General features: G+C 49.4%; 3 protein-coding genes and 3 pseudogenes across 4 annotated transcripts in view; 2 read left to right on the top strand and 4 right to left on the bottom strand.

Annotated features, from left to right (window-relative positions):
- The window catches only part of LOC114508181 (GTPase IMAP family member 7-like), a 251,484-nt gene extending 248,858 nt beyond the window's left edge, over positions 1 to 2,626 (bottom strand). For both annotated transcript variants that reach the window (XM_036011031.1, XM_036011033.1), the window contains exon 1: positions 2,517 to 2,626. The gene's annotated coding sequence lies outside the window, so the exon portion shown is untranslated. The remainder of the gene's footprint in view (positions 1 to 2,516) is intronic.
- Positions 1 to 27,916, bottom strand: part of LOC114507421 (GTPase IMAP family member 8) — a 772,814-nt gene that overhangs the window by 392,148 nt on the left and 352,750 nt on the right.
- LOC114507465 (GTPase IMAP family member 4-like) overlaps positions 1 to 27,916 on the bottom strand; it is a 658,105-nt gene that overhangs the window by 454,445 nt on the left and 175,744 nt on the right. The gene's annotated exons all lie outside the window — the stretch shown is intronic.
- Positions 1 to 27,916, top strand: part of LOC114507429 — a 359,625-nt pseudogene that overhangs the window by 178,253 nt on the left and 153,456 nt on the right.
- LOC114507438 lies at positions 12,932 to 14,797 on the top strand (annotated as a pseudogene).
- LOC114508095 lies at positions 19,080 to 24,431 on the bottom strand (annotated as a pseudogene).

Below are 27,916 nucleotides of genomic sequence, written 5' to 3'. Positions count from 1 at the left end.
CCTGAACTACACTGACTAATATTAGAGCAAAAATCATGCATAAACCTATTTATTGCATCATTATTTATAACAGCAAAAGAACAAGAACTTATCAAAAGGCCATCAGTTCACGATGGGTTGAATAAAGTAAGGTGTATTCACATTGTGAAGGTCTAGCCACCTTTCTAAAAGACTGAGAAGTGTGTCTCTACCCCAGTGTGGAGAATGGCTTTCAGATGCCACTTCCCATCACAGGTCAGGGCTCTGAGGAGAAAGCACGGGTTCCAAGGCTGTGCTGGACACGTATGTGTGGGGCCCACACGTCCTCATCAGCCAGAGAGCCCGGGTGTGCTCACCACTCACTAGCATCTCATCACAGGGACTGGGGGCCACTGCAGCAGAATCCAAAAGGATTCAGATGGGCAATATGAGCACCGATAATAATTCCAGTGAATGGAAAAGCATCAAATATGCTGAAACCCATGGGGTCATAGCAATGCCTTCTTCAAAGTGGCCCATCGCTCCCTCGGGCGTCTGCTGGAAAGCATCCCCCTGCTCTGCACATGGACACACAAAGGGGAAGAGTCAGGTGTTCATCTGTGTCTCTCACATACCTGCTCCTTGTGGAGATGAGAGAGAGCTCGAGGGGAGCTTTCTTTTCACAGGATTATTCCACCCAATACAAGAGGAAGGGGTGATAGCATTTGAGTGTCATCACTTGTGACCCTTAATGAGACTTAGGCCGCCATTAGTGTCGGTTAGTGTCACAGACAGGCTGACAACCAGCTGTCATGTGCCTTCTGACGGGAGTTCACTGCTGCACCTGTGAAGTGTTTCCCCCAAAATCAGACCAACTAGAATCTGATCACGTTTCCCCTTAGAAGTAAATTTGTACAAACCCTGGAACGAGAGGAGCAGGAGAGCTGACACCTTTGATGGAACTGACCGGACACACACTGCCTGATTCTGCTGGACAGGAGACCCCCCTTTCTTGTCCAGAAAAATCTCCCAGAAAGCAACAGAGAAGGTGGGAACTGATATATTAAGTTAAACTTAAGATACATCAAATAATTGCAATTTATGGATCATATTTTAATCCAAATCAAACAATTTTTTAAATTATGAGACAATCAGGAAAATCCAATTGCAACTGGTATTTTTTTAATTCCATTTGTTTCTTGATAATGGCAGTATTTTTCAAAGATCTCAAATATTTATTAAAAAGCTGAAACAATATCTGATATCCACCTGAAAACCCCATGGGGCAGGAAGGCACTAGCTAGTCTGTGGGTGAAACCAGATCAGCATCACCTGGTAATTGGTGAAGCTTGGTCTAGGTCCATGGAAGTTCCTGGTATTACTCTCCTTACCTTTGAATAACATAAAATATCTCCACAGTAAAAAATTTACCCTGGGTGTAACATAACCACTCCTAAACACTATACACCCAGCACCCTGGTAAATATATTTTACATTATCTCATTTACTCCCCAAAACTGGCCTGAAGGGAAGCTCACTTTAGTATTCTAACCTTTTTTTCACCCTCACTTGAGGATACATTTATTGATTTTAGATAGAAAAGAAGGGAGCGAGAGAGAGGGAGACATCAATATGAATGAGAAACATCCATCGGGTATCGAACCCACAGACTTTGGGTGTGGGGGACAACACAGCAAACAGCTGAGCCTCCTGCCCAGGGCTTCATTCTAACTTACACAATGAGGACACGATGTGGCTCAGATATGCTGAGACACTCGCCCAAGGTCACGGTGCTCGCAGGCACTGACTGGGCAGAGCAGGCGCCCAGTGGAAAGTCCATGTGTGGTGGCCTTCCCCCGACCACGGGCCACAGTGGCCTCTGCCCAGCTCCTTCTCAGGTGCCAAGCTCTACAACCCCACCCATCAGGGCTGGACAGGGAGCAGGCAGGGAGAGGTGACCCCTATCTCCCAGAGACCTGTGGGGATGCTGGCTGGGGGACGGGAACAGAGGGTTTGTCTGAGGTCTTTCACACAAGAGCCCTGTGCCACCCCCCCAACCCCCAACATCCCCTCACTGCCGATGTCTCACAGTGGGGCCCTTTGCCCTCCACTGAGTGATGGACCCTGAGTCTTAGATTCCTCTGCTACCTCAGACCTGGCCCATCCCTGTAGGGTCACCACATGGCCTGGGATCCTGATCTTGGCAGTGGACAGAGGCACTTGGACGGCCTGGTCTCTACATGGCCATCAGCCCTGAACACCTGCCCTGGGGACACGAGTTTCCCATCCAGGGAGGAGGAAGGCTCAGCAGCAGCATCAGTGTTCGCTGTACCAGCAAACGCAGGAAGACACCCGTGTCAACACATGTGTCCTGTCCATATGAGACGCAGGACATTGTGCTCATAACACATCCCCTCACTCCCCTCCCCACCCTGCAGCACTACCCTCTGACAGCACACTTGTCCCACTGTGCAGCTGGCATAGTCCCTGCTCCCTCCTCAGACCAGAACCACCCCCTGCACGCCCCCTGGCCCCACTGCCCTCCCAGCCAGGTTTACCTTCTGTTCAACTCGCTGAACAGTTCCTGGGTTTTCCCCAATGAAGTTCTTTCAACTGCTGGTTTTGCTTTAACTATGAGAACACAGTGTTCACCCCTCCCACCCACAACCATTGATCCAGGAAGCTGACATTGGGTGGAGCCAGTGGAGGAACTATTTGTCTTTAAAGAGACAGAAACAGTGTCCCATTAGCTGGTGGGGGTTTCAGTTTTCCCAAGTTCAAACCTTGGGCTCCATGTGACCGCTTCCTCCTGAAATTTCCATAGCTATGTTCAGTATTAGGGTGATAGTGGATCCCAAAGGCCCTTATCAAATGGCCCAAGTCTTGCCCAGAAAGCCAGGCACAGCGTCTGGTCATCATCACTGTGCAGTGGGGGACGACGGGGTCGTTCTGGAAGAAGGAAGTTGGGCAGGTGTCTTGGGGTGTCCTCCGGTGCTGGTTCTGATTGTCTGCTGTGGGCTTTGAGTCCAGTGTTTCAGGAGGGTCTCAGTTCCTCATTCAGAAAATACAGGACTCAGGTGCAGAGCTGAGAGATCTATACCATTGGGAGCCATGGGGAAGAGAGGAAGGGGTTTGGGGAAAAGTCTCTGTGACCACACAGCCCCTCTGGCTTTTTCACATGGTCCTTGCCAGCTTGAACATGCCCCAGGGTCTGACAGGTACAGATGCTCCCAGGGAGCAGACACAATTCCCCTCCCACCCTTTCTGTCTCCCCCACCCCAGGCCCAGAAGGAGGCACCTGTCCAAGGTTCACCCAGCGGACTGATGCCACAGGCTCTGGAACTGCTTTTCAGTGACAGGCAGGCTGTCAAAGCTCTCACGGTGGACACGACATTCCAGTCGTCTGTTGTATCACCATTAAGATATTGATTTATATTATATATTTTTGTTCTTAAATTGAGAGATTTGATCAGTCAATTCTTAAGCTTTTGGGTAGGTACTAAGAGGACCCGATGTGGCAGGAAGTAGGGGACAATAGGGGGTGCTGCTGATGCAGGGAAGCAGCAAGATTTGGAAATGAGGGTGCTCATGACATGTCATTGGTCCAGAGCATTGGACCAATTATTGGTGCTAAAGACTCGGGTCACAGTGAAGGGCCCAGTAACAGTTTCCTGGTTCCAATAGTGACACAGAGCAGGACCAGCTTTGAAATTCACAAGGCCTGGTGCAAAATGGAAAAGCCAGACCCTGTGTTCAAAAATCATGAAAAATTATAAGAAGCAAAGACAGAGCACTGACCCACATGAGGACCCTCAGCACAGGGCCCTGAGCAGCCCTACAGGTCACTCCCCAGGGGGCTGACCCTGACCCTGCTGCACGGGTGTGACTCAGCAGCACAGCCAGGACCTCATCTCCTGCTCAACCCATCCCCCCATGGCCCAGTCTCAGGTCACTCCTCATAGTCCTTGAGTGAACCCTGTCCTGCCAGAAGCTGCCTCGTATGTTTTCCTGGTGAGCTCCTTGTTCTGCAGGTATGACGCTCAGGTGCACAGTTCGGTTCCCCAAAGGGAAGAGGGAAGAGGTTGAGAGAATCCACAGATGCCGCAGGGATGGGACACAGGTCTTCAATGGGAGGAGCCCTTAGAACCCGGCAGCCCCACCATAACCATGACACAGGGGGGATAGTGTCTAAGAGACTGTGACAGAAGGAGGATCATCTCCCCCTCTCCTGACTGTTCATGTGGCCATGCTCCTCTTCATGAAGGGCTCCTGTCCACTTTTATCTCTGTTGTGAGCCACCTATCTCCCTGCTGCTGGTCCCCACCTGCAACTCTTGAAGCTGCTCCTCTCGCTCCCCAGATGCTGCTCCTTCCACATTGTCAGAAGAAAGGACATGAATTTTGGAGAAAGCCACACTTCCTTCTATATAATTGCGTTTGTTCTTTTTTTGTTTATTCTTTACATCATATGCACACACAAGTGGATGTACATGAATTTTTCAAGGGTTGGGGTTATTAAGAAACATTTCTTCATGTTTGATCAGGGTCTGCCTTGTGGAGCTCAGGACATTTTCCACTGCTGTGATCTAGATGAATTCAAGCTCAAACCTACTACAGCATCACAGAAATAACAACAGGAGGTGAAAGGACCGATCCCTCACACTGTCCTGACTTCCTGATGAATGAACAGTCAGCCTTGGTGTGTGGGTACCCTGTTGCTGCATCACAAAGTACCGATAACCCAGCGGCCTAGGAGAAAATGAATTTATTCTCTTCCAGCCCTGGAGGGCAGGATCCTCAAATCAGTCTCACAGAGACAAAATGAAGGTATCATCAGGGCTGGTCTCTCTGGAGGCTCCAGGGGAGAATCCCTCTCACCTCTCCCCCTTCTAGAAGCTGCCAGAATTCTTTGGCTTCTGACTGCATCACTCCAGTCTGGGCTGCCATCACCACATGGCTTCTTCCTCCTTAGATCATCCCGCCTCCTCCTCTCAGGGCCTTTGTGGTTCCGTGCGGGACCCACTCAGAGAGCCCAGGACAATCTACCCATTGCCCCATCATGAATGAACCTCATCTGCAAAGTCCCTTTAGCAATAAGGTAACGTTCACAGTTTCTGGACATAAGACAAGGCTTTCTTGGGGGTGGGTAGGTGAACCTCTCTGCAGCTCCCACTGCTGATGGGAAAATGAGGTACTTACTAGAGAGCACACTGACAGCGGTGGGAGGTCATGGGAGAGCTGGGTGGGGGTTTGGGTGGAGGGACTGAAGGAAAAAGAAAGGGAAAACTCATGAACACAGACAACAGTGTGGTGATTACCCACGGGAGGGATGGGGGAGGTGGAGGAGAGCACAGGGAGTTAAACGGTGATGGGCAGACACCTGACGTGGGTGGTGAACACTCAATACAGGGTGCAGATGGTGACTTGTGGGATTACACACCTGAAACCTGCACTGTTGTGTTTGCCAAGGTCACTGCCAATAAAGTGAATAAAGGGAGCAGAGATAAAAATAAAATAAATAAAATGGAGCATTTCCTTCATTGGGTTGGAATAGGAACTAGGAAGTGGGCACTGGTATAAAAACAGAAGCACATGGGAGCAAAAGGTGGAGGTGACCTTGAAGAAACTTTGCTGTGCATTTGAATGTTAAACACCAGATCTCAGATCAAGGTGAGGACCCTGTCATTGGACCCCAGAGGAAAGGGGGAGGCATTTCAGAGTTGGGGAGAGTCAAGGAGTCCTGTCTGCTGATAGGTGGATGGAAGAGATTGTAAGCGATAGACTGGAATATTCGGCTGAAGCATGTCCCAGCTCAGTGTGGGGGTACTGTCTGGTTTCTCTTTGTCAAGTGCAGAAGGCAAGAGGTCCAATCCTTGCAGTCTCCAGCCAAGGATCTCCAAGGACTGCCAGCTGCCCCGAGAAGCTGGGCACCAGCCAGAAAGGAACCTCTGAGGAGCCTTCAGAGAAGCAAGATTCGACTGACATTTTCATGTGGGACTCCTAAGCCTGTGGGACCAGAAGTTTCTGTAGCTTTCAGGGACACAGCGAGTGGGACAGTGTTTCAGCAGCACTCGGAATTACATAGAACACCTTCCTCCTTTCCTCCCCATCTCTCCTGCCTTCTCCTGTTCCATCCTTGGCACACCCAGGGACCCCCTCTCTGTGTGAGTGCGAAGTGACTCGAGGATGTCCCTCCCAGTGGCACCCACACACCTGGACCAGGAGGACCTGGGGGCCTGGGGACCCAGAACTGCTGGCTTTCTCAGAAAGAACTTGAACTCTCCTGACCCTGTGCTCGCTGCCCAAGCTTCTCCCACCACATCCTCTTTACTGTTTCCCTTTCTGACCTCAGACCCCTTACAGAGGAAGTTCATGGTTGTCCTCAGATTGCACAACACGAAAACAAAACCAAAACCTTTTGTTCTGAGAGAGACAGAGGAAGTGAGTGGCCCCTGAACTCTTATGTGGACAGGCCACCGGCGAGGCTGCTGTGGGCTCAGAAGGTCCTAAAACTACTTCTGTGTGACAGCAGCTCAAGGCCCACAGGCCAAAAGGAGGAGTCAGATGAAATCCCACAGACACAGACCTCAGCGGGGTGCTCTCAGGGGGAAGGAGAGGGCAGTAAAGGGTAAAGGGGGTCAAATGAGTGGTGACAGGAGAGCTGACTGTGGGTGGCGGGCACACAGTGCAATACACAGATGATGTGTCAGGGAATCGTACACTGGAAATCTGTGTAATGTTATTAAACAGTGTCACCCCAATAAGCTTAATTTTTATAAAAAGAATAAAGAGTTTTATCTAAAACACAGAGGAGGGCACTATCCCTTACAAAACAAGACAACATGGACTTTCATGCATTGAAGCACACAGGGGACACCAGCCTCAGCTGACAGCACAGGATGACCAAAATGTCTGACAATGTGTCTCCTTCCCTTAGCCCAGTGACACTGCTTTGTTCCCTGGGCTTCAGAGCCACCTGTCCTATGAGCACATCAGCGCAGGTGTCTGCCATTAACCCGTGAACTGCAGTCAGGAGAGGTGAGTGGCTCTGACCAGCCACTCTCAGGATCTGAGGCTTTGGGCACAGCCACTCCCCTCTGAGCCCTGGTGTCTTTGCAGATGGAAGACAGGGGGTGTCAGATCACTAAGTCCCATGCCCCCCAGGGAGTGACATCACATGACAATGTCTGCTCCCTGCCCCATGAGGACAAGGGCCCAGACCCACCCAGGGTTGCGAATCCTGAGCCCTGGCTGCACACCCTCACTTCTTCTCAGATGTCGGTTGGTTGTAGTGATAAACCTAAGACAACAAACAGGGTCCTCCAAGGATCCCACGTGGAGGGACCCATCTTGGGACTCTTGGTCTCAGGGCTCTGGTATGAGGGAACAGTATTACTATGGTCCCCTTCTCCCTCTGTTTTGAGTCCCCAAGGTCATCAGAGGGAGGAAGAGTCACAGACAGTGACAGGTGTCAGTCACTGTCCATTCACCACTTGGCACCAACTGCCAGCAAAGCAGGAAGCAGGAACACAGGTGAGCTTTCCCCAGTTGCTGCCACTCTCAACCCGGGCTCAGCTCCCTTCCTTAGTCATAGGCCTGGGCTGGTGCATCCCCTCCCTCCAGAACCCACATGTCTGTGTGGACCCGCCCTGAATCTTCACCATCCCAACATACCAGGGGCAGAGGGAGGGGCTGCTTAGAACAGGCACCGGGGGGAGAATTCAGAGATGGCCGATCCATCTGGTAGCATCAGGCATTTGCCCTCTTTCCGGGATTTTCAGTGGTTTCCACAATTTCTGCTGTTATCTGCGATTCTTTCTTTTGGTGTATTATGACATCTTTTGTTGCTTTAGTCCAATACTACCATAAACAGATGTTATATTTCTACATTTTTAATTATTGACTTCTAAATTTTTATTTTTTGACTTGAGAGAGAGGGATGGAGAAATAAACATCAATTTGTTATTCCATGTATCCATGCTTTTGCTGGGTGACTTTTGCGTGCTCCCTGATATGGGTGGAACCCACAACCTTGGTGCATAGGGCTGAGGCTCTAAACAACTGAGCTGCCTGGCCTGAGCCAAACAGATGTTATAATGTGCTTTATTATTATTGACAACTGCTATAAATACAACTGTAAGGAATAAACAGATACTTTTATTGTATTTCTCAGCATATACAACAGAAAAAGTTTTGTTGTTTCTCATAATCCCTTCTTTTTCAAAGAAATGAGCTACAGGGTGGTTTCTTATGAATTCACTTGTTCAGCTGCAGCTCTTTCCTGCCTCACGTCCTCCTGATGCTGTTTGACTCGTCGCTTAGAGTTGTGGTCACAGCGCAGACTAGAGAGGCTCGGTGACAGATCTCATATTTGTCAGACCTATATTTGTATTTGCTATTGTGTGTTCAGACAAGTGAGAGGAGGCAGGCTGGTCCAAGAAGAGCCCTCCCTGTGCACACCACACTGACCTGTGCTCGGGACCCACCTGTGCCCTCCCAGGTTGTAGCCCCCTGAGGATAGGGCACAGGAATTTTCCTGGGAGTCTCCCACCCACACCAGATCCTCCTGTGGAGTGGGCACGACTCTGAGCACTTGGACTCTGACAGGAGCCTGACAGCACACCCTCTGCCCCACATTGCAGCAGGTGCTCCCAGACCATTGCTGATTTTCAGGCTTCAGCAACGCAGCTCTCAGAGCTGAGTGGTGAGTGAGCAGCTGAGTAGCCTCACAGTTTTCGAATGTTGATGGTCACGAAGCAGTATACCTTGAAAATCAGAACAGAGGACTGGTGTCCCAGCTGTGCACGACCACAGAGGACTCTGTGGAAACACAAGGAGACACCAACATGTCTCTGATCCTCTGCAGGTGCAACGTCTGCATCAGGTGGACGGCCAAGGGCTCCAGATGAGGGTGGCCATCTGGAGGACAATGGCAGCTGTCCCTGAGGTTGCTGCTTCTCAATGTTTCATTCAATGAAGGCCACGTCAACACCATGACAGCACGACTAGAAGGCCAAGGCAAGAGACACCAAATCCCTGCACCCAGCGGGAAGGACGGGGTGGGAGCCTGCTCGCTGCCACGTTTAGTCTGAAACCACTGACGGGGCTTCCTCCGCCAGACAGCACATGAGGCACCCTGCAGACGCCTTACCAGTGGGACAACCACAGCTGGGGAACTTCTTCAGTTAAAGTCTCTACAAGTTGCCCTAAATTCATATAGTAAATGAAGAAATGTTAATTTTTTAAAATCTACCAAACCTTAGTTAGAGGAGTGAGAGTCTGCGTGCTACCTGAGCCATGACTTCCTCCCCCCTTCCCCAGCGCACCTTCAGCTCCACAGGAAGGAAACTCCATTCTGGGCAGGTGTGGCCGAGCAGGCGGGACCTTTCCCTGGAGTTCCTGTAGAGCTTGGTCCCTCATCAACGGGGGTGGGGTCATCCTTTCTCACCCCTCCAACCTATTCCTCACCGCAGTCTCTCTGGCTATTGTGTAAGATGAAGTCATGGCATATCGTGAATAGAACTTAAATGAAAATATAAACTTTGATGCCCCCTGACTTGTTACCATAACTGTGTTCCCTGCTGTTGTTTTGTTCCTGGGAGCTGGTCAGAGGCCTAAGAACCCACACAGCCCCTGGGTCCCCCTCAGGCCACCTGGCATCGATGGGCCCCTCCCTGAACCTCAGCAAGGGCACGAGGACCCAACACTCCCTGTAGGTGGGAGGTGAGTTTGCAAGGACCTGTGCTGATGGAGGCTGAGACTTCTCCCTCTTTACCTGCAGGAGGAACGCTCCCGGGAGTGCGGCCTCTGAGACCACAGGTGCTAGAGCTCGCCGTTTATAATGCAGTCAAATATAGACTATTTTCTTCTGAGATGCATACATTTTTCATTAAGTATTCTAACAAACAGACATTAAAATAAGAGTATTTCCTGCTGAATGTAACCATACAAGATTATTCCACAAATGTTATTTAACAAGACTTAGGAGTTTTTAAAAAAATTCTTTCCAGCCACTATGTATAGACTTGAATTTTATTCAGACTGAACAATGACCCTGCCTGACCCTCTGCACAAGACAGAGGGGAGCTCCTGGAGACCGGTCCCCGGGTGGGCGTGATGGACGCCCCTGCTCAGTACTGTGGGATGTGTGGGTGCTAGTGCAGCTGAGGCCACACACCAGAGTGCGAGATGAGCCGTGGGTGTGGTGCACCTTCAAGAGCTCTCACAGTTGGTCTCCTCTCAGAGGGCTGGAAATCCGGTCAGTGCCAATGGTGGACCGCGAGTGTACGAAACATGTGCCCTGGGAGTGGGCCCTCTGCTCACATGGCTGTAAATGATCAGCACACAGTGAAAAGGAGAAAAATCAGGTAAAAATTACTGACATTTTATAAACGCTGCTACTGAGCTGGGTGTAGACAAACTAGATGTTGTGGTTGGATGTTATTTTAGTTTTGAGGTTTTCTCCCCTCATAAGCTGGTAGACTGAGCTGATCCTGCCTCGTCACCACTGCAAAGGGCAGGAGACAGTCTCATGCAAGCCCTTGGGTGAGTTCAAGCCCCCCATAAACTATGGGAAGATGCGCCATCACAGTTGGTGGGAAAGGGTTTTTGAGTGTGAAGGAGAAGGCAGCACCTGGCAGCATCTTCAGGGGAGTGAAGCACCATCTGCTGAAAATCTCAGCTAGCCCAGCAGGACCCACCTTGCTGGAGGGGGGTGCCCTGCTCAGAGGAGCCAGCCTCATCTGTACATACACCTGGCAGTGCCCCGTGGGGCTGATATTTGCAAAACCACTAAGAGGAACACGGGGATTATTTCTTTGGGGTTGTCACATAACTGGTGGAAAAATTTGAACTAAGTGACTGCTTCATGCCCAAACTAATCAGTCCCCAGAGAGTTGGAAAGACAAGCTCCCAGCCCAGGGATTCTTCAGTGTCATGGTTTTGTGGGAAGAGCTGGCCAGGGTCTCCTCCAAATCGCACAACAAAAAGCCTTCTTTTCCTCCGAGGCTGTGCTGTGGAGCCTGCGGAGCCTCTGGGGGCCTTCAGGGGCCTGCAGGGCTTGGGGAGCCCAGGGAGCCCACAGAGCTGTCCCCTACAGCTAGTGAGGGTGGTCGCTGTGGCCAGGCCAGACCCGCAGTGAGGTCATGTGAGTGGTTGCTGCAACGAGGCTCCCTAGCAGTCTGCGGCATCTAGAGTTGAATCATTCCTCTGATGGATTTCATGGCATCCTTTTTAATTAAGCAGAGGTGATGTGCCAAATACCTGCATAATGTCCCAAAAACGACCTTTGTGATGGTACCCTTGACATTGCCCACTCACAGAAGAGTGGGAGTTGGCACAGCAAGAAGCTGGGGTGCAGGTGGCACCGTCACACACTGCTGACACTGCATGTCTTCTGTGCATTGGAAATAAAAGTGATCTCTTTGTTTCTCCGTGGCAGTATTCTGAGGTGTAGACTCCGAGACACAGCAAACACAAATGATGTTTTAACTTGCACAATTGCGTGACGATACTTTGGAAATGTGAGAATCCAGACCCATTTCTCCAACAAGAATTTCAGGTGCCGCAGTTGCTCCTTAAAGTGTTTGTGTCGTGATGTTTGTGACCAGGCCCTCCACAGTCTCAGCCCCGCTCTTACTGCTTCAGTCAGGAGTGCGACAGGTCACCACTGTCATGGGGTCAACAGGTGAGGAGGGCCTGTGCTGTCGGGAGGGGTCACACAGAAAGCAGCAGAGGACCCAGGACTCACTGAGAGCCACCAGGGGCCAGCTCCCAGAACAGGAGTGTGACGTGGGAGCCTCTTGAGGGATTTCGTTCTCGTCCTCTTCTTTTCATTAACACTGGACGCAAGCTTCTGTGTGACTATTGTAATTAAAGTTTCCTTTTGTGACATTCAGTGTAAAACCGTCTAACATGAAAAAAGGTAAGTTAAGAAAAATAAAGAGTTGGCACTGTCCAAAAAATTATATCAAGATGGGTTGACACCTGCATGTAAGAGCTGACACAGTTCTACTTGAAGAGGAGTATACACAAAGGAAAATCTGGGTGATACTGAGTTCAACAAAGATTCCTTAAGTAGGACACAAGAGTGTAATACATAAAGAAAAAGCTGAAAACATGGACATCAAATTTAACACCTTTGTTCTGCTAAAGACTCACTGAAGAAAATGAAAATACAAACCACAGGCTGGGAGAAACTACTTGCCAAGCATATCTGACGTACACATGTATCCAGAACATAGACAGAATTCATACACAATAATAAAATAATAGTGATAATAATACAACAAACAAACCCAAAAATAAAACAGGCAAATGATGTTAATGAAAAGAAGAATCACAAGTGGCCAACAAGCACACGAATAAATGCCCAACGAGACCAGACTTCGAGGACGTGCACGGTAAATCCCTAACAAGCTCCCGCTGCAGACCCGTCAGCCAGACTGCAGGTGCAGACACTGCCAGTGCTGAGTGCTGGGGGCACGTGTCCCAGACAGCCACCCTGCAAGGAAACTGCTGCTGGGCTCGGGGGAATCAACAGGGTCTCTTCCAGTGAAGCAGACAAACCAGCTCTCCCACCACTAGGGCTTTTCTCAAGAGAAACAACAAACACAGACGTGTGTGTGAATGCCTCCTTATTAAAATATTTATAATGGCCCACACCAGAAACACCCAAATGTTCTTCATTGGTGAAGGAACAATCAAATTCTGGCATATCCAAACTGTTGTGGGTTAAACTCTTCCCCCAAAACGTCTGTTGAAGCTTTAACACCTGAACCTTCAGCATGTGTTCTTCCCCCTTTTACTGAATGTACTGGGGGGCCAGATGTGCCCTCATTTGAAAACAGGCCCTTTGGAGAAGTAAGCAGTTAAGATGAGGTCGTACTGGAGCTGGCTGGTCCCTTATCTGATATGACCGGTGTCCCACAAGAAGAGGAGAATGCCATGTGACAACAGAGGCAGAGACCTGAGCGATGGGTGTGGAGCCAGTGAGCCCCGAGGGTTCCCGGCAACACCAGGAGTCATGACAAAGAAAGGAGCTGAGAACAGACTGTCTCCCAGAGCCCCAGTGAGAGCGTGGGCCTGAGGACACCTCGGGTCAGGACTTGGTGCCTCCAGAACTGTGAGACAATAGGGTTCTCACAATAGGTTTAAGTTACCCACCTGGTGGTCTATTGTTACAGCAGCCCTAGGAATCTGACACCCACAGTGTGGAATCTAGTCAGCAATGACAAAGAACAAAACACCTTACGTGCCACAGCGTGGGTGAACCTTACAGGGGATGCTAAGTGAAAGGCACCAACCACAAGTGACCGTGTCTGGTAGACTACAATAATTCAAAATTCTGGGAGAGACAAAACTATAGTCACAGAAAGTATTTTTCACAGAAATAGAGCAAAGAATCCTAACGTTGGTATGGAGCCACAGAAGCCCCTGTGTAGCCAAAGCAAAATTGAGAAAGACCAGAGCTGGAGGGATCGTGCCTTCTGATTTCAAACTGTATTGCAAAACTATGAATATTAAAGCAGTGTGGCATTGGCATAGAAACAGATACATAGATCATTGGGAGAAAAGAGCCCAGAAATAAACGTAGTCCTATATGGTCAATTCATTTACAACAAGGAAGCCAGGAACACACGGTGGGAAGAGAACAGACTCTTCAATAAAAGGTGTTGGGAGAACTGGACGGTCACAGGCAAAAGAATAGAAGCCGACCACTGTCCTACACCACACACAAAACTGAACTCGAAATGGAGTAAAACTCGAAGAACATAAGACCTGAGTCTGAAACCCCTAGAAGAAAACCTGGGCTATAAGCTCCTAGACCCGGTTTGGTGATGATTTTTTGAATCTGACACCAAAAGCAAAAGCAAATAAACAAGTGGGACCACACCTACCTACAGAGCTTCTGCAGAGCAAAGGAAACCACCAATAAAGTGAAAAGTCAACTGTCTGAATGGGAGAACACACTTACAAAATCACTGAGCTCATCAGATAGATCAGAAGCCAATATCCCGACTACGCAAAGAACTCACAGAACTCATTTCCAAAGATTCAATTCGAGTTTGCGAACGGCTAGCAGCGGCCGCAGTCCGGCTGGGCCAGCAGAGGTTTCCCTGGTTTCGCTCCCCAGCAGCGGGATGGGGAGTCCTCCCTGCAGCGGCTCCTCAGCAGCCACCGCTTCCCCAGAGAAAAGGCGGGAAACCAGCCTGGCGCCCCGCCCACGCCAGCCGCACGGCGCCGCTCCCAGGCTGCACAGCCCTGGTGGACACAGCAGTGCAAGGTTCAGGGCCTCTCTCAACCGCCGCGGTGCCCGGGGCCCAGGGCCTCAGTGGTGCTCCTGGTGTCCCTCACCCAGCCCCGAAGACCCCAGGCGGGCGAGGGAAGAGTCAGAGGGACCACAGACTTTCGGCCAATTCATTTTACTCTGATGACAGCCTGAATGTAACAGAGGAGCCAACGTCTAATAACAAGGCGGAAACTCGCAACGTCCAGACCAGGCGCCAGACACCAAACACGTGAACTGGAGAGCAGTGCCGAGCTGCAGCTGCTCTGCACCGAGGTCCCAGGCGGTGCTCTGCCGCAGGGCTGCAAGGACCGTGATTCCGCAGTTCTTCCCGGGTTTGCTGAGGAGCGGCTGCAGGTGGGCCTCGTCCTCATCTGCTTCCACAAGAACCGAGATGACCGAGCCGCTCTGCTCCGCACCTTCAGCCTTGTGGGCTTCCAGGTGCGAGACCGGGCATCCCCTTGTCCCCAGGAGACCCGACACTTGCTTCGTGGTTCTCTCTCACGTCAGTGTTTCTACCCGCCCCTTCCACTCTCCTTCCCTTTCTGTCTGAAAGCAATGAAAATATGTCCTCGGCCGAGGATTTTAAGAAATTTGAAGAAAGAAAGAAGTACCATATGATCCAGTGATCCCACCACTGGATCCTTAGCTGCAGAAAACAAGGACTCGAACTTGGAAAGATACCTGCACTTCTGTGTTCATTGCAGCGTTGTTTATAATGGCCAAGATGTGGAAACCACCTTCGTGTCCATGCAGGAGGAATGGGTAAAGAAACTCTGATATATATGGAACCGTGTTCAGCCATAAAGTAAAAATCAAAATCTTGCCATTTGCAACAACAAGGATGGACCTCAAAGGCAACTTCTAAGAAAAAGGCAGGACAGAGAAACACAAATTTTATGTGATCTCTCTTATATGTGGAATCTAAAACAAACAAACAAACAAACAAACAAACAAACAACATTCTCTTAGATTTAGGGAATAGACTGGTTGTTCCCAGAGTGTGGGTAGAAAGAAAAGGTTGAAGGGGATCAAAAGGTAAAAATCTAAACAAATTAAAATATAAAATAAAATGGACACACAGTGCAACATGTGTACATACATGCAAGGTAATGGGAAATATGAAAACTTGGTAGAAATGTGTTTACAAAACGGATTATTAAATCTACCAAAGAAAGTACTGAGTTTTATTTTCTATCAATTAAAATTTAATAAACCTGGGAAGTGGCAGGTATCCCGGCACCACTGGCTGTACCCGGGAGACTTGGTTGTGGTGGCCTGACTATAAGAAAGGTAGCAAGCTGTCATACGGGCTCGTGTTCGCTGCCCTTTTACAATGTGAATTTGTGTCTCTTCCTGTCTACACATAGGGTCTTTCCTTTGCACCTATTTTATTTAAACCTCACCCAAGGGGGAGAGAGAGAAAGAGAAACCTCAACGTGAGAGAGAAAAGTCCATCACTCACCACCCGCAACCCCCTGGTGCTCAGGCCGCCACTCCAACCAGCTGAGCTACTGGCCCGGCTATTTCTGCACCTCTTTCAGCTCACAACCTCAAGGGCTTTGCAGTTGCGGTCTGAACATTTTCTGTTTTTTCACAGTTTCACATCTTTTCCAACACAAGTCTCATCTTATACACATAAGCAGGTCCACACCACTACAGTGGAAATTACATGGTGAAGAGACCACAAACCTGTCTTCACACCCATCACACCCCAGTCCCAAGAAGCCTGGGGTCGACCACTGCTGTCAGCCCATCTCTCAGGGTCTTCTCCCAGACTTAGGAGTCTGAGCCTTGGTGATGAGAGGTCTCAACCCATCTCTGGAAGGCAGACAGAGATGAGGATGAACTGGGGTGACCGTTCAGTCACCCCATCCCAGAGAGGCTGAGGCTGAGGTGACTGCAGGGGCGAACCTGAGCACCCCAGTGAGGTCGGCTCCAGAAATGTCGCTGCAGTGCTTTGAGGAGCCTGGGCTGACAGTGGGAGTGAGGTGAAGGTGGGAAATGAGACAGCAGATCCCCGGCCCCCCTCTTCCCCCTCAGGCAGATCCCCGCATGGGAAGAGGGTCCTCCCTAAAGCTGAGACCTGGCTCCAAAGGATCACCTCTGCTTTCTGTCCTAACAGCCTGTCCCACTCTGTCCCCTTGGGGACAGCCTGCAGGCCAATCCCATCCCCAACATCCAGGTGGCCCCTCTGAGGATTTGTTTTCAAACAGGAAAAGGCAATCAGGGACAGCAGACACCTGAAAGAGACGTGGAGGAGACACGGACCACAGAACACATGCCCCAATGGGAGCCATTAATTCAAGAAACAGAAACAAACTCTGGGGGACATACTAACCAAACAAATAATAAACTTCCTTTTTAGGTATCTAGGTTATTAACCGTCCCACTGAGGTCAACTAAAATACTGAAAACTATTACATATACTTTCTTTTTTAAGTATATTATATTGATGATTCAATTACAGTTGTCCCATTCTTATTCCCCCTTTATCGCCCTCTGCCCAGTACCCCCATCCCTCCAGCATTACCCCCTAGTTCATGTGCATGAGTCAGATATGTAAGTTCTCTGGCTTCTCCACTTCCTATACCATTCCTGGCCTCCCCCTGGCTATTTTTTTTTAAAGAATTTATTTATCTTCAGAGAGTAGGGATTCAGGGAAAAAGACCAAGAGAGAAACATTGCTCTCTTGCACACCCACCAGCTGGGGACCTGGCCTGCAACCCAGGCACGTGACCCGACCACAAATCATTGCCCACCTTTCGGTTCACGGGCCAGTGTTTAATCCACTGACCCGCACCAACCAGGGCTCCCCCTGTCTATTTTGTACCTACCAATCATGCTTCTTACTCCCTCTACCTTTTCCCCCATTTTGCTCCCTCCCCGTCCCACTAATAACCCTCCATGTGATGTAGACTTCTGTGATACTGTTCCTTTTCTAGTTGTTAGCTTAGCTTGTTTTTGTTCCTGCTTTCATTTTTCTTAGTTCAGTTGTTGATAGTTGTGAGTTTGTTGTCATTTTACTGTTCATAGTTTTATCTTGGCCCAGCGTAGAAACCCGGTTCCCTCCCCAGAATTGCCACACCAACCATGTTTTGTTGATTTCACTGTCCCCCTCCCTCAATCCCCTCCCCCCACCCCCAGTGTCTCCTGTTTACATCCCCATTCACTTTGCTAGGGCGCAGACCCTGATTCCAAGATGGAATTCTTTCCTTGTAAACGTTCTCCCCTCCCCCAGGTTTACACGTTTACAGTTCAGCCACCGCATCAATGCTGCAGCCTCATCTTCCAAAAACTGCTCACCTGCTGGAAGCCTCTGCGGACTTCCTGCCCCCCAGTCCTGAAGGTGACGCACAGACCCTGGCCCACCGCCCTCCCCCTTTCTACCCCTCCCCGTGTGTGATTCTCATTCCTGCCCTTGATCGTGGCCTCCCTCCGTCCTGGAGGGGAGAGACCTAGCCAGGTCGGACAGTCTGGGAGCGCTGCATGGAGGAGGTGGTCCTTGGTCAGAGAACTCGGAGACCTCAGGGTGGCCTCAGGGTTTGAGGAGCTGGTACGTCAGTCACCCTCCTTGTGGTATTTGGGATCAGTCATGTGCTACATCTGGGCGAAACCTCTGTCGCCAATAGAGGTTTGGAGAATGACACCTGGGTGGCCCAAGTGAGGTCCTAAGACTCACCCCAGGTGTCACCACTTGCCCACTTGGTGGCAGGCTGCCTGGGATGGCTGCAGGTCTCCTGTAGAGGGTACACAGGAGTACAGAAGGGGGCGGGGCCGCCACCAAAAGAAGGTGTGGTTGGGGGAGGGGCCACACAGGGGCTTCATCTGACTTCCCATTGTCAGTGACTTTGGGACTTCTGCTCAGATGTCACCCCCGCGTCTGCCCTCTTCCCTTTGCTACCATGGAAATGGGGAACATCCCTCCTTCCCCAGGGTCCCAACATCACACAGGATGGTGCCCACTTTGGGGCTAGAGGTTGCCTTAGAGCACGGCTCCAGCGACCATGGGGTATTTACTGCGCCACGAGGCTGGGACCACATCTGGACTGCCGCTGGTGTATGCAGCCTGTGAGCTAAGAAGGAAGGGCTTTTACATTTTTTCAAGGATGAAGAAATGAAAAGAAGAATAACGTTTCATCGTCATGTATGAAAGTGACGTGGAATTCAGATTTCAGTGTTCAGAAAGTCTGCTGGGATCGCAGCCTCGCACATTCCTCCCACTCTGTCCGGGCACCTTTTCCTCTGCACGTGACTGAGAGCCTTCGGCCTGCTTGGCCTGAAGCAGCCACTGTCTGGCCCCACTCTGTGAAATTCCAGCTTCTGCTTTTCCCAGCCACTGACTCTGCTTTCCCCAAGGCAGCACCCCACCCCACCTGGGGCCCCTTTTCTCTCCTCGAGTGTCCAGGTCCCTTCCTCCCTCCCCCTCACCCCCTTCATGGCTCTGGAATTCGCCCCAGAACGCCCTTGTCACCCTCTCTCCGGCGGGGCTGGTGATGGGTGTGGTCCCTGACAGCCTGCGATGAAACCAGAGGATGCTTCCGAATAAAAGAAGGAATTCCCTTACCAGCTTCTAACATAACCCGTCTCTTCTCTCAACGTGTGATACCACAGGCCACGCCCCTTCCTTCCTGCAACCCCGGCCCCCAGAGATTTCAGAAAGGTATCCAATCAATCATTTGCCTGCATGATTCTTAACAAAACAAAAACAATGAAGAAGAAATGTTTTTTCCTTTGGGTTTTATTTCTCTGTAAGCACTTGGGCATGTCTGATACAAGGAAGAGAAACGGAACCTGACACTAAGTAAAAAGCAAATCAATTATTTTACAAACATAGAGATGGCGAGTCTGGAAACAAAAAACCAATCATAGAAGTCAGTTGGAAATGTTTAGTGCGAACGAGTAATACCCCAGTTAATTAAAACGGCAAGAGAAATCAAAATGCATATCGCAATAAATGCAGATAACCCAATGTGAGATCAGATCCACTTTTTCACCCTGCGGAGTGCCCTGGACAGCCTGTGACTCTCCACCTCCTTCAGCTCTCACTTTTGCTTTTCAACCTGGTCTTCCATCTGGACCAGATAGCGCCTGTACTCCGTCCCAGGGGTGCCGCGCCTGTCTCTCTTGTGCTCCTGTGTTGGGGTCTGCCCTGCCTGGTCTCAGGAAACTGTAACCACCTGTGGCTAAGGCTGGGTAAGAGGCCTCCGGACCAGGAGCCACTAAGGAGACAAAACTTACTTCCCTGGCATGAACTCTGCCTGCTCTATTGCTTGGCCCCCAATGCTTGATTAGTTAGCAAATGATGGGTAAGATTTCCCAAGGAGGGAATTGGCTAGGACAGGCATGATCACATGGAGGCCTCGGGGAAGGACTTGAGGGGCTGTGGAAATGAAGGGGTGATCAACATCGACCTCTGCCCCCTCCGTCTTTGCATAGCCCGAGTCCTTGTTCTTAGTTGTGAGAAATCCAAGTGTCCTGGCTGCCTTTGTCTCCTCTGCCTGACTCAGGCCTGTGAAAATAACAGGTGTGGTGCAGTACAGACCAGAGTAAGCATACCCGCTGGGTAATCAGGCCTGAGACATAGAATATGAAAGATCCTGTAAGATCTGCTTGCTGGAGGATGCTCTTTAATTAGAATATGAAGGCATGGGAAGGAAACAAAACTAAGCTTTTAGGTCCTGTAGTCTTTTTAAATAATAAAACCCAAAAATCTCAGCTCAGAATCCCAGTGGGTGATCTGCCACTCCCTTTCAAAGCTAACTACTTGTTTTATCTTCCCAGCCAAACAGTAATTCAAGAACTGTATCAGTATTCTTTTTTTAAATATATTTTATTGATTATGCTATTATAGTTGTCCCATTTTCCCCCTTCACTCCCTCCACCCTGTACACCCTCTCCCACCCATATCCCCCCCTTTAGTCATGTCCATGTGTCATACTTATGAGTTCTTTAGCTTCTACATTTCCCATACTATTCTTACCCTCCCCCTGTCTATTTTCAACCTACATTCTATGCTACTTATTCTCTGTACCTTTTCCCCCTCTCTCCTCCTCCCACTCCCCTGTTGCTAACCCTCCATGTCGTCTCCATTTCTGTGGTTCTGTTCCTGTTCTAGTTCTAGTTGTTTGCTTAGTTTGTTTTGGTTTTGCTTTAGGTGTGGTTGTTCATAATTGGGAGTTTGCTGTCCTTTTACTATACATGTTTTTTCTTTGTCTTCTTTTCTTAGATAAGTCCCTTTAACATTTCATAAAATAAGGGCTTGGTGGTGATGAACTCCTTTAACTTGACCTTCTCTGAGAAGCACTTTATCTGCCCTTCCATTCTAAATGACAGCTTTGCTGGATAGAGCAATCTGGGATGTAGGTCCTTGTCTTTCATGACTTGGAATACTTCTTTCCAGCCCCTTCTTGCCTGTAAGGTCTCTTTTGAGAAGTCAGCTGACACTCTGATGGGAACTCCTTTGTAGGTTACTGTCCCCTTATCTCTTGCTGCTTCTAGGATTCTCTCCTTCATTTTTACCTTGGCTAATGTAATTATGATGTGCCTTGGTGTGTTTCTTCTTGGGTCCAACTTCTTTGGGGCTCTCTGTGCTTCCTGGATTTCTTTGAAGTCTATTCCCTTTGCAAGATTGGGGAAGTTCTCCCTTATTATTTGTTCAAATAACTTTTCCACTTGTTGCTCTTCCTCTTCTCCTTCTGGTACCCCTATAATTCGGATGTTGGAACGTTTAAAGATGTCCTGGAGGCTCCTAAGCTTCTCCTCATTTTTTTGAATTCTTATTTCTTCATGTTTTCCTGCTTGGTTGTTTTTTGCTTCCTTCTGGTCCACTGTATTGTTTTGAGACCCAGTTACCTTCCCATCACTATTGGCTCTCTGTGCATCTTCCTTCATCTCTTTTATGGTAACCTGCATTTTTTCGTCTAATTTGCACTCAAAATCAACCAATTCTGTGAGCTTCCTGATCACCAGTGTTTTGAACTGTGCATTTGATAGATTGGCTATTTCTTAGTCGCTCAAAAGGATGAGTCCTGGGGGACTGATCTGTTCTTCTGTTGGAGACACGTCTCTCTCCGTCTCTCCTTTTTTTTTTTTTTTCCCTGTCTGGTCGCTCCTGTTATGGTGAGGGGCGGAGCCTTAGGGGTTTACCTGGGCTGGGCACCCCAGTCGCTGGATTGTGACGTTTTATGTGGGGATTGGTGCGGGGCTGGGAGGGAACAATGGCAGTAGTTCCGTTCTCCTGGGATCACAGTCCCTTCTCTGGGATCCTGGGTTGCGTGCTCTGCCCTGGTCTACAATCGCTGCTTCACTGGGTCCACCAGCCGCTGCTTGTGTACTCAGGGTCCACTGCTGCAATCTTGTGCACCCCAGATGGCTTATGCACCGAGTTCACACTGAGTTCTCCCCTATCACCGTGCTCCACTGCCAACCCGCGCCCGCCCGGCTCCGCTCCTCCTACCGGTCTGGATAAACGGGTCCACTTCAACTTCTTGGCTGTCCAACTTCCATTCAGATAAATTCTCTGTCAGTTCTAGGTGTTATTCTGGTTCTAAATTGTCGTTGTTCTAATCTTAGTTGTGCGTGGAAGTACGGTGCATCCACCTATGCCTCCATCTTGCCGGAAGTCAGGACTGCCATTCTTTAAATCAATTCACTGGGAATGAAATTTGGGGCTGGTGCTAGTTTCTGGCGTGGTGGTGGTAGAGGAGGAAGACGAGGTGGTACTGTATCAGTATTCTTAATAAAAGCCACTTCAGGCAGGAGAATGGGGCACTCTCCATTAGAGAGTGGCCAGGGTGCTCTCCACCAGAGAGAGGAGCCAAGGCTCCCTCCACTACAGAGAGTGGCCGTTTTGTACCTATTTCCCCACAGGACTCGGTTGTCCATGTGTTTGTTTTTCTCATGTTTTGACAAGCATCTGCAGCAAAAGATACTGCTGGACAGTATCCATCTTACACCTGTGCGTGGAAGGAGAAGCCGTTGCTGTAGAAGGCACCCTCAAGCTCCCCCTCCAGGTTCTCCACCACAGCCATCAGCTCCACCAGCTGCTTCCTCTGCTCCTCCCCAGTGGCCTGGTTGTTGAAGCCACAGTACCTGCCCCTGCACTCATGGACTAGGGTCTTCAGGCTGAAGTTGTCTGTGTTGGCTACGTACTCTTTCAAGGACTCGTCCCCCAGGTCTTCCTTGTGGGTGAAGAGGACCACCATGTGTCGCATGGCGCCTGCCCCGAAGACCTCCTTCACCCTCCTCACTGCCACCATGTCCTGGGCAGTGAAGCGGCCCAGCTGCGTCACCAGCAGCAGCACGTGGGGCCCTGGGGCCGAGAGCAGGTAGCAGTCCCCAATGTCCTTGTACATCTCTTGGTTCTGAGCCTTTTCCTCAAAGATGGAGGGCGTGTCAACCACCAGGATGTTCCTCCCGTTCCATGTGACCGTGCCCTGCTGGCACCTCCTGGTCACTACCTGGGCGGACATCCTGGACTCAAACTTGGGCTGGCACAGAATGCTGTTCCCAGTGGCACTTTTTCCGCAGCCGGATCTGCCCACCAGGATGAGCCTCAGTGAGGAGGATGATTCTGACTGGTCATCTTTCACTCTGCCTGAAAGAAAAATTGTGTCTTGCTAAGCTAGTGATGCTTAAGATGTTTTTTTCATGGACCCTCATGGTATCTCATAAAAAACACGGACCTTTGTTTCAGGAAAACTGTCCTATCTAAACACATACAAAGGTATGGTGATGACTTTAGGAGGTGCTTGGTCATAGGAAGGCCACCTAGGAAGACATATGGCGTGGCAGCCACATCCAAGAGTAAGAATAGCTACACTGAGCAGGATGCTCCAAGCCATCATCAAGACCAAGGAAAAGAGTTTTTCTGAAAGAGAAGGGGTCCCTGTGTTTTTTCAGGATGGTACCCATGCCAGTTTCATGGTGAATAAGTGTGAGATTAGAGGGAGGCAGAGGATAAGTCACAAAGGGAAAAATATTACCACCTGTGTTCCACCCACAAACTCCCAGTCATATCCGTGTAGTGTGCTCAACACCTTCACCTAGACCTTGGGAGGAATGGAAGTGTCAGATGTGATCTCCCACCAAGGACCAGCCGAGGCTCCCAGGTCTCTGCTCTTTGGGTGGGGGGGTTGGATGCTTGAAATTGAGACAACAGAAAGATCAAGGGCAAAGTCCGGGAGAGGAGCCGGGATGGGTGGCTGAAGAGGAGTGGAATATAAGACCACTAGAAGTACATGGTTTGGAGAAATCACCTACTTGGCTGAGTGAACTACAGGAAGGTGACAAAAGTGGTGTTGGGGAGGGAACTCAGAGCCAGGAGCTAAAACCTTCAAGGGACCAAGGAGGGTGAGAACACAGGGAGTTCTCGAGTTCTCGTGAGCCCAAATGAATTCCAAGTTCATTGTAGGCTCCTAGAATCTACTCTTTTTCTTCTGCTCTGGGTTGATTCTTCCTTTTTCAAAGTGTTCTGGGATGTTTTGTAGCAAACACCATGACTAAGTCTGGGGAACTTTTCCATTTTTCAGCTGAGGGTGGACAAGGAAAGAGAAACCTTATTCACAGTGCAGTTCAAAACTCTTCCAACGTCTGACCTGGAGTTTCATTTCCACATTTCCCACACAGCACAGCATCGTACTGTGGGGATTGGTGGGGGGGGGGGGGGCATGGTGATGGGGGAGGTAAAGAACAAATGAGCCCTGTCTTTTTCTTCTGCAGTTTAACATACAAGGCTTCTGTCACTGTGTCTGAGGTGAGGGACCAGAACCTCTCGAGAACTCGGAGGCTATCTTACCTTCAGCCATAGTTCCGTATCTGTTCTTTGGCTGCCCTTCCATTCTCTTCTGGAATAAAATCAGAAAAAGGATAAAAAGCAAGTGTCCACATAGGGGTTGGGAAGGCCTGAGGACACCTCCAGTTGGGACTCTTAAGACTAATTCTCCATGGAGGAGCCATTTCCATGGCTAATTTCCTAACTCAGGTTGTATTGGAAAACATCTATAAATAACTTCCAGCAAACCAGGAGCTGCAACACCACACATGGTTGCTTTGTTTTATCAGCTTACAGGAAAGCAGGAAACGTGTTAAAACATATCACTTACTTATTATGCCCTCTAACTGGAAAAGGATGTCATCCAATGACACTTGCTCTAGCAACTTTGTCATCAGCCCCCTGAGCAGTCAGTGGAGTGGAGGAGGTGCCATGACCAAAGAGAAAGAGTCAACATTCAGGACAAATTCCAGAGAGACTCACCCTGAGCCGTGCGGCTCGGTTGGGCATTGTTGTACTACACAGCAAAAGGTCACCAGTTCTATCCCCCCGTCAGGGCACATGCCTGGGTTGTTGGTTCAGTGCCCAAGTGTGAGAGGCAGCGGGTCAGCACTTCCCTCACACACTGATGTTTCCACCTCCTTCTGCCTCCCTTCCCTTTGCTCTTAATATAAGTAAATAAATAAATAAAGTCTTTATTAATCCTTTTAAATTCAGGACAGTCTCGCTTCTTGCTCAGTGTTTAATCAACTGTTTCTCCTGGCCAGCTCCGAGGCCCGTGTCCCCTATTATCCCTATTGTTTTGTAATCTAGGAGATATAAACAGAAACTGGCACAAACATTGGCATCAGTTGGCATGAATGTTTCAGTCCAGTGAGGTGTAATATTGTGTTCCTCATCTTGGTGTTAGAAAGACAAGTAGGTGACGTCCAGCTCTGCCTAGGATGAGACTGCATTTATTTATTGTTTTAATCTTATGCAGTTATGAAATGCAGTTTTTAGGTGAAGAAACACACTGAGTTATAAAACAAAAGCCTACCATGAAAAATGGACAAATGTAAGTGTTTTGGCATTTTTCCTGCAGCACTTCTGTTTGATGTGAAGTTAAAGCACTACACATGGAGTCCCGTGGCTGGTGTTTGACCCCCAGGCCCTTTCTCCCTCCCTCTTCCCTTCAGATGCAACAGACTGTCTGAGGGTTTGATTTATCCTCCTCAGGTGTGTATATCCACTTACACTGACACATGCATCTATAGGTAACACCTAGTACTGTTTTTGCATTTGAAACTTTCACATAAACACATGTATGTGTAACATCTAATCCAATTATTTATTAACACAACTTTAAGCTGTTTCCAAATATACGCTTGCTGCAGAAGAATCCCCATATACTGTATGTCTCGGGGCACACATACAGCACCTTATTCCTGATGGCCAGCTCCCCCCTGACTGGATGCTGCTCACGTGACTCCGAGAGTAAGGTGCTAATCCTCACTGATACTGGCCACGTGTAAGAATTCCCCAAACCTTCACATGAACTTGTTGATATTCAACCTGTAATTTTTAAATATTCTTATGAGCGTAAATAAGGATGACTTCCACTTGGATTTCACCGATTACCACTGAAGTCAAAAATAGTTTTCATAGCTGGTTTGCTATTCAGGTTGCCTCTGTTATGCAGAAATAAGGTTTCTGTGAACCTCATTGTCATACTAAAACACTGTGCATCCATTTATAACTTTCTAAATTCTCTCATGTCCATTATTTTAATGGTTCTCCTGAATTAAGTTTTAAAATTTTAATTAAGATGTTAAAAAACTGAGCAACAGATGGCCCACCCAGGGTCACATAATTGCCAAGGAGCTAAGATCAAAAAGCAGCTCCTTTTGCCTGTGTATTCTCCTGGATGCCACGAGAGAAAAAAGATTATTTCAAGTAAGCCCACAGCCTCTTAGACCCCCACATGTGACTTAGCCATCCATGGTCAGGACCTAAAGTGACCCTGACAGGCTGGAAGCCTGCACTGAAACCAACAGACAACTGTTTTGAAAACTCTGGAGGGGACATTTTTCCAAGAAAAGGCGATTCAAAGAGAAAACTGCAGGGGGCAGGAGTTGCTTTGAGTTGAAGCTGTTCTGTGTAAAACAAACAACCTGGTGTTTTTCTGGCTTGATTATGAGTGTGACCCAAGTGGAGCAGGGTGCCTGTCACAAAAGGCCAGTCCAACTCAGGTTACATTTGCTGAGACTTGGTATAGTGGTTCTCCCAGGCCACCTTCTGAATGCGCCAGGTGGCAGGGGGAGACGTGGGCCCCACGGAGGAACGGGCTTTCAGGCAGACATGAACCAATAACCGAGTGTCTGGGAAGAGTTAGAAAGGATATTGATGGAGATGCTAAAATGAGTCACAAAATATTAACAGGACTGATAAAGCCCAGGAGAACGGACGGGGGACATGTCCACGTTGGGGCAGCCCAAAGCATGAGGACAGAGAGTGGGGGCGGACTCTTCCTCCAAACGGAAAATTCTAGTAATCTTCTCCCAGATGGGGCCGCATGTCTCGGGAGGGCGGCAGGCAGAGGCCAGCAGAGATGAAATAGTGTTGGCGGGGACAGTAGGAGGGTCTACTTCAGGCAGGCGGTTGAAGGAAATGAACATCATGTACCTCCCGACTTTGAAATCCCACGAGCCTGACTCTATCCTGACGATACCTTATTCTATCACACGGGGAGAACGCAGGCTCGTGCTGTTTTAGGGACACCAAACTGCTTCTTGTCTGCTTTATTCATTAAGTGTCTCCTCCTCTCATCTGCCCCAGTCTACATGTTTCCTGGTATTCAAGTCCCTTGTCTTGTAGTTCAGTTCTTGTGATTTCTGGGTATGTCTCTCACAAACGGCTCAGCCAACCAAGGGATTGCTCCTGTGCCTTGAACATAAGTCTGTTTGCCATACAGCAGCGACCTACTACGTTGTGTGGGAGGGAAGGAGTGGGGTGTTTGGGAAAGAATGCCATGGGTTCAGAAGGTCAAGGTCATGGACAACCTGTACTCAGGGGTCTTCTGTGAAAAACGTAGCTTACTGGGGGTGGGGTTGAGAAGTTAAGAGGGTAAACTGACCTAGCCCCCGCATCTGGGGACATTCAGTTGTCTCATCCATCAAGCAGATTGAGACTGTTTGTCCAGTTTCACGAAACCCCACGAGTCCCCATGAAGACCCAGGGAGTAAGCAGTACACAATTGGGCGGACAGCTGTGGAGTGTGATGGGCTGTGGGCGCCGGGCGAGTGCTTCCCACACCTGTTTCCCCCACTGTCAACCCTCTGTGGCCCCTAACGCCACTGCCATCCTTCCCTTTCACTGACAGGTGAGCCCAGAAGTAGGGGAACCTGGGTGAGATCAGGGGCTGTGACTAGGCTGCGGACTCTCAGACCCTCATGTCACTGGGACCTTAACAGGGGACCCCCTCCTGATGAAGCACTGTGGGCATGGTACTCTGCAGCCACAGGAACGTGTCTGCACTGTGGGTGTGCAGGAAGCCAGTGGATGCAATTAAAGAGGAGCTGCCCGGAGGACGAAAGTTCCAGAGTGTAGCTGCGAGGAACTGAGAAGAAAGGGGAGTGTCCAGTGCATCATGTGTCCCCGCCAACTGGAAAAGGTCCTAGGGAGGGCAGCGAAACTGCTGCAAAGAGGACCCAGAGACCAGCGAGGGCACTGTGCGCTGTTTGCCCCCTTAATGTGACGGTTCCTGTCACAGCTCACGGGCTGCCAGGATCCCTCCCATTTATTTTTTATAACTTCTCAAGATAAGCAGTAGCTGCAGGAAGAGGCTCTGCAGGCAGTGACAAGGCCCCTCCCCTCGCCTCCAGGTTCAGAGACAGACCTTGTGACACAGAGAAGCCC

The sequence above is a fragment of the Phyllostomus discolor genome, chromosome 10 (genome assembly GCF_004126475.2).
Source record: "Phyllostomus discolor isolate MPI-MPIP mPhyDis1 chromosome 10, mPhyDis1.pri.v3, whole genome shotgun sequence".
Taxonomy (NCBI): domain Eukaryota; kingdom Metazoa; phylum Chordata; class Mammalia; order Chiroptera; family Phyllostomidae; genus Phyllostomus; species Phyllostomus discolor.
The sequence above is the reverse complement of the archived record's forward strand: the minus strand, read 5'-3'. Positions and strand labels throughout refer to the sequence as shown.